We start from the raw sequence: 5,761 nt of genomic DNA, 5'->3' as shown, positions 1-5,761 counted from the left end.
GGGGCATGAGCTTGGCCTAAAGAGGCCATTGCAAGGCAGGAGCTGGGCCCGTAGAGGCTGCCAAAAGGCAGGAGCTTCGCCTGAGGATGCCACAGTGAGACACCATCTGGGTCTGGAGGGTCCACTGTGAGGCAGAGGCTTGCCTGTATAGTCCGACAGTACACAGAAGTTGAGCAAAAGGCTAATTTCAGGAAGTTTTGGGCTTCGAGAGTCAGCCAGGAGGCAGGCACTAGGCCTGGAAATGGCCCGACAGTCATGAGTTGGGCCTAAATGGGCCACTGTGAGGGAGGAGCTGTGCCTGTTGAGGCTGCTGGCAGGCAGGCAGAAACTTGGCCTGGGGCAGCTGCCATGAGACAAGAGCTGGGCCTGGAGAAGCCCCTGAGAGGTAAGAGCAGGGCCTGCAGAGGCTGTTCTCAAGTCAAAGCTGGGCCTGTCCATGCCACCGGGAAGCAGAAGGTGGGCCTGGAGAGTTTTACTTGAGGAAGTTTTGGGCCTACATTGGCCGCCGTGAGCTGGACAGGAACTGGGCCAAAAAAGGCTGTTGTGAGGCAGCAGTTGTGAGGCAGCAGTTGTGCCTGTAGACTCAGCCAAGAGGAAGAGCTGGGCCTGGAGAAGCCGCCATGAGACAGAGGTTGGGCCTGTAGACGCTGACAGGAAGCAGGAGCTGGGCCTGGAGAGGTCAACTTGAGGAGATTTGGGGCCTTCATAGGCCACCAGGAGGCAGCAGTTGGGACTAGAGAGGCTGACTTGAGGAAGTTTTGGGCCTGGAGATGACGTCCTGGGACAGGAGCTGGGCCTGGAGAGGCCACCGTGAGGCATGAGCTGGATGTAGAGGCCAGTGTGAGGCAAGACCTGGGCCTGTCTAGGCTGCTGGGAGACAGGCAGGAATCTGGCCAGGGAAGGTTGCCATGAGACAAAAGTTGGGCCTGGAAAGGCCCTTGTGAGGCACCAGCTTGGCCTAAAGAGGCCACTGGGTGGCAGGAGCTGGGTGTGTATAAGCTGCTGAAAGGTTGGGAGCTTGACTTGGGGGGTCCACAGTGAGGCAGATACTGGGCCTGAAGAATCTGCTGTGAGGCAGATGTTGTGACTGTAGAGGCCGACGGGAGGCAGAGGCTGGGCCTGGAGAGGCCAAGATGCAGGAGCTGGGCCTGGAGAGGCTGCCAAGAAGCATGAGCTGGGCCTAAACAGGCCAGTGTGAGGCAAGAGATGAGATCAGCCTGAAGAGAGGCCTACTTGAGGAAGATTTTGGCCTGGAGAGACTGTCAGGAGCAGGAGCTGGGCCTGTTGAGCCTGCTGGGAGGCAGGCATGAACTTGGCCAGGGATGACCTCTGTGAGGCAAGAGCTGAGCCTGGAGAGGCCACTGTCTTTCAGGAGCTGGGCCTATTCAAGCTGCCGGGAGGCAGAAGGTTGTGCTAGAAAACTTGATGTGAGAAAGTTTTGGGCCTATAAAGGCTGCCAGGAGCCGGGCAGGAGCTGAGCCGAAAGAGGTTGTTGTGAGGTAGGAGGTGGGCCTGGAGATGCAGCCGGGAGGAAGAGCTGGGCCTGGACAGGCCCACTTGAGGAAGTTCTGGGTCTGGAGATGCTGCCAAAAGGCAAAAGCTGGGCCAGAATGGCCACTGTGAGGCATAAGCTTGCCCTAGAGAGGCCATTGAGGTAGGAGTGGGGCCTGTAGAGGCTGCTGAAAGGCAGGAGCTTGGCCTAGGGGGCTGCAGTGAGGCACATGCTGGGCTGGGAAAATCTGCTGTGAGGCAGACGTTGAGCCTGTAGAGGCTGACAGAAGGCACAAATTGGGCCTGGAATGGCAGATTTGAGAAAGTTCTCGGTCTAGAGAAGCTGCTGGGATGCAGGAGCTGTGCCTGGAGAGGCCGACTTGAGGAAGTTTCTGGCACAGACAGCCTGTCGGGGGGCAGGAGCTGGGCCTGGAGAGGCCACCATGAGGCATGACCTGGGCCTAATGAGATTAGTGTGAGGCAGGATCTGGGCCTGTTGAGGCTGCTGGGAGGCAGGTAGGACCTTGTTTGGGGAAGGCCTCTGTGAGGCAAAAGCTGGGCCTGGAGAGGCCATTGTCACGCAGGAGCTGGGCCTGTCCAGGCCATTGGGAGGCAGAAGGTGGGCCTGGAAAGCTTGACTTGAGGCAGTTTCGGGCCTACAAAGGCCAGTAGGAGCTGGGCAGGAGCTGAGCCAAAAGAGGTTGTTCTGAGGCAGGAGTTGGACCTCCAGACACAGTCAGAAGAAAGAGCACAGCCTGTAGAGGCCACCTGGGGGCAGCAGCTGGGCCTAGAGATGCCAACGAAAGGCAGGAGCTAGGCCTTGAGAGGCTGACTTGTGGACATTTTGGCCCTGGATTTTGTGGCCTGGACTTGCAGACATTTGGGCCTCCTGCAAAGAGGCAGGAGCTGGGACTAAAGAGGCCATTGTAAGGCAGGAGCTGGGCCTGTACAGGCTGCCAGGAGTTGGAAGATGGGCCTCAAGAGGCCACTGTAAAACAGAAGCTGGGTCTTGGAAGGTGGCCGTGAGGCAAAAGCTGGCCCTTGGGAGGCCAATGAGTGGCAGGAGCTGGGCCTGGTGAGGTCGACTTGAGAAAGTTCAGGGCCTGGAGAGAAGGCTGGGAGGCAGGAGCTGGGTCTAAAGAGGCCATTGTAACGATGGAGCTGTGCCTGTGGAGGCTGTTGTGAGGCAGTAGCCTCATCTGCGGAGACTGTCGTGAGGTATGGTATGGGCCTAAATAGGCCATTGTGAGTCATGAGCTTGGTCTGTAGAGGCTGAGTGGAGAAAGTTCTGGGCCTGAAGAGGCCACTGGGAGGCAGGAGCTGGGCCAAAAGAGTCAAGCACATTACATTTATTAGGTACTTTATTTCCCCTATTATGTTGTAAGATATAATGAAATTATAGAATTCACCATAATGTAGAATCAGTGGCCGTGTTAAGCCTGTTTTCCTGCGACTAGATGGTCCCATCCTCTCAGTGTGATGGGAGAAAGTGACAGATCATCAGGCATTAGATTCTCATAGGGACAGCGCAACCTAGATCCCTCACATGCATGGTTCACAAATAGGGTGTGAGCTCCTATGAGAATCTAATGCTGCTGCTGATCTGAGAGGAGGAAAAGCTCAGGCAGGAATGTGAGCAAAGGGGAGTGGCTGTACATACAGATGAAGCTTCCCTCACTCGACACCACTCACCTCCTGCTGTGTGGCTCCTTACAGCTCCATGGCTCAGGGGTTGGGGACCCCTGCTCAAGTGCATCCAAAAGGACCCTTCCCACAGCAGTCTTCCTAGTGGTCAAGTGCAGCAACCACTTAACTCCCAAGGCATGTGCCTCAGCTGGCATTTCATCACAATCAACAGTAAGTGGTAGCTTGAGTCATTGTGAGGTCACTTCCTGGAAATCACCAGCATTCCATTTCCCATTGGCAAGGAGCTCAGCACTGCCCCTTGGATAACCAAACCTATGCCCAAATCCCATCTGTGTGGGTTTATCTCCTGGGACCCTTCCTAGCATATTAGTCAGAGTCCAATCAGGAGACATAAACCACTCAAAGGTTTAAAGTGGTAAAATTTAATACAGAGAATTATTCATTATAACGGGAACAGCATAATGAGAGATTGGCTAGCACAAAGTAAAGAGAACTCTGGAAAATAAAAGACTAGCACAGGCCAGACATCATGGCTCATGCCTGAAATTCCAGCAATTTCAGAAGCCAACGCAGGAGGATTGCTTGAGGCCAGGAGCTAGAGACCGGCCTGGACAGCACAGCAAGACCCTGTCTCTAACCAAAAAAAGAAAAAAATTAGCTGGGAGTGCTGGTGCACACTTGCAGTCCCAGCTACTTGGGAAGCTGACATGGGAGGGTAGTTTGAGCATGGGAGGTCAAGGCTGCAGTGAGTCATGATTATGCCATTACAGTCATCAAGCCTGGGTGACAGAGCAAGACCCTGTCTCAAAGAACAAAACAACAACAACCATTTACAGACAGAAAAGAAATAGAGCTAATAAGCTAAGGAAAGATGTTAAAATGTGACAAAGTAACATGAGGTCTTTTATCTACTTAAAATAATGAAAAAAACTTATTAAATTATAATACCCTGTGCTGGCGGAGGTGCAGTGAAATGGACACTTTCTTATACTATGAGGGGTGTTTAAGTAGTACATAGCCTTCCAGGGTAAAGCTTGGCAATTTTTTAAAATAATAGAGACAGGGTCTCACCTTACTGCCTCCTCCAACTCTTGGCCTCAAGCAATCGTCCTGTCTTAGCCTCCAAAGGGCTGGGATTATAGCTGGGAGGCACCCAAAACCTTGTCAGTTTACATCAAGGGCAATGAGAATGTCCATTCACCATTACTCACAGTAGTCTTACTTCTGGAAATACCTTGGGGAGACAATTCAATCTAAACAAAAGGTCAACTGTACAAACACAGTGAAAATCTAGGAGTAATTGAAGACAGAGTAGTTAAATGGAATAAACAGTTATAAGAAATTAAACTATGATATTTATAGGCACCTGGTAAAAGGTCACTTCATGTTAGCTGCTACTTTTTTAAGACAGGGTGTCACTCTGTCACCCAGACTGGAGTGCAGAGGCCTGATCATGACTCACTGAAGTCTCAGCTTCCCTGGGCTCAAGTGATCTTCCCACCTCAGCCTCCCAAGTAGCTGTGACTACAGGAACACATCACCACACTAGGCTAATTCATGTATTTTTCTGTAGAGATGGTGACTCCCTTTCTTTCCGAGACCTGTCTCAAACTCTTGACCTCAACCATCCTCCTGCCTCAGCCTCCCAAAGTATTGTGATTAATGGTGTGAGCCACCACACTTGGCCAGTTGCTACTTTTATCAATATTATTATTCCACTCTATTAAAAATTATTTGTCATTACAAATTATTATTTTAAAGACTATGGAACAATATGTGTCCCACAGCATAATTGTAAAACCACATACAGTTGTCCCTTGGTATACAGAGAGAATTAGTTCCAGCCACCTATCTCTGCATATATCAAAATCCATGCATACTCACGTTTCGCAGTCATCCCTCTGGAACCCACATATAGAAAAAGTCCAAATATGAGTTGGGCATAGAGGCAAGCACCTATAGTCTCAGCAACTTGGGAGGCTGAGGTGGGAGGATTGCTTGAGCCTGGGAGGTTGAGACTTCAGACAGCTGTGATAGCACCACCACACTCCAGCCTGGACAACCGAGCAAGACCTTGTCTTGGGGAAAAAAAAAAAACAGGTTAGAAATTCTAATGAGATCTGTTGGGTAAAATTCCATATAAGCAAAAAATAAATGAAGCAAATTGTGATAAATCAGTACAATGGACTTTTTGGAGTCTCTGACAATAAAGGTAATAAAAATGCAAAACACAGAGATAGATGGTAAAAAAAAGAAATTAGGGAAGCATTGTGTATGTTTAATAAGAAGACACTGGCCATGTTTGTGCAGCAGCAGTATGTCACAATACGATATACCTTGGAGAGCAGTTAACCGATGAGGAGGAAGTTGATAAAAATGATCAGAGAAGCAAAATACTGATAGCGATAGTCAAGTAAACCATGAAGAATTTCCATAACTGATGTCAGCAAAGTGGGAATATTGTACAGTGTGTGTTGAAGTTCTTATACAACAGTTTATTTGCCTTTTGTTTTTTTGTAAGGAACATATATACTAAAAGTTCTTCTTGCTGTCAAAAGAATATGTGTGAGTAAGTTATTTGAACTTTTCTGTTTTTCTACTTTTCCTGCCATCATCCCACAGC

The 5,761-nt window shown here is 49.9% G+C and overlaps 1 long non-coding RNA gene and 1 pseudogene across 9 annotated transcripts in view; both read right to left on the bottom strand.

Moving 5' to 3' along the window:
• Nucleotides 1–172: 172 nt before the first annotated feature.
• On the bottom strand, nucleotides 173–1,203 carry LOC134810616 (putative uncharacterized protein FLJ44672; annotated as a pseudogene).
• Nucleotides 1,204–3,540: 2,337 nt separating this feature from the next.
• The window catches only part of LOC107975830 (uncharacterized), a 48,626-nt gene continuing 46,405 nt past the window's right edge, over nucleotides 3,541–5,761 (bottom strand). For all 9 annotated transcript variants that reach the window (XR_002942454.3, XR_010158870.1, XR_010158871.1 and 6 more), the window contains one exon: nucleotides 3,541–5,216. This is a non-coding gene — a long non-coding RNA (uncharacterized LOC107975830). The remainder of the gene's footprint in view (nucleotides 5,217–5,761) is intronic.

The sequence above is a fragment of the Pan troglodytes genome, chromosome 6 (genome assembly GCF_028858775.2).
Source record: "Pan troglodytes isolate AG18354 chromosome 6, NHGRI_mPanTro3-v2.0_pri, whole genome shotgun sequence".
In the NCBI taxonomy this organism is placed as follows: domain Eukaryota; kingdom Metazoa; phylum Chordata; class Mammalia; order Primates; family Hominidae; genus Pan; species Pan troglodytes.
This window is presented reverse-complemented; position numbering and strand designations above follow the sequence as displayed.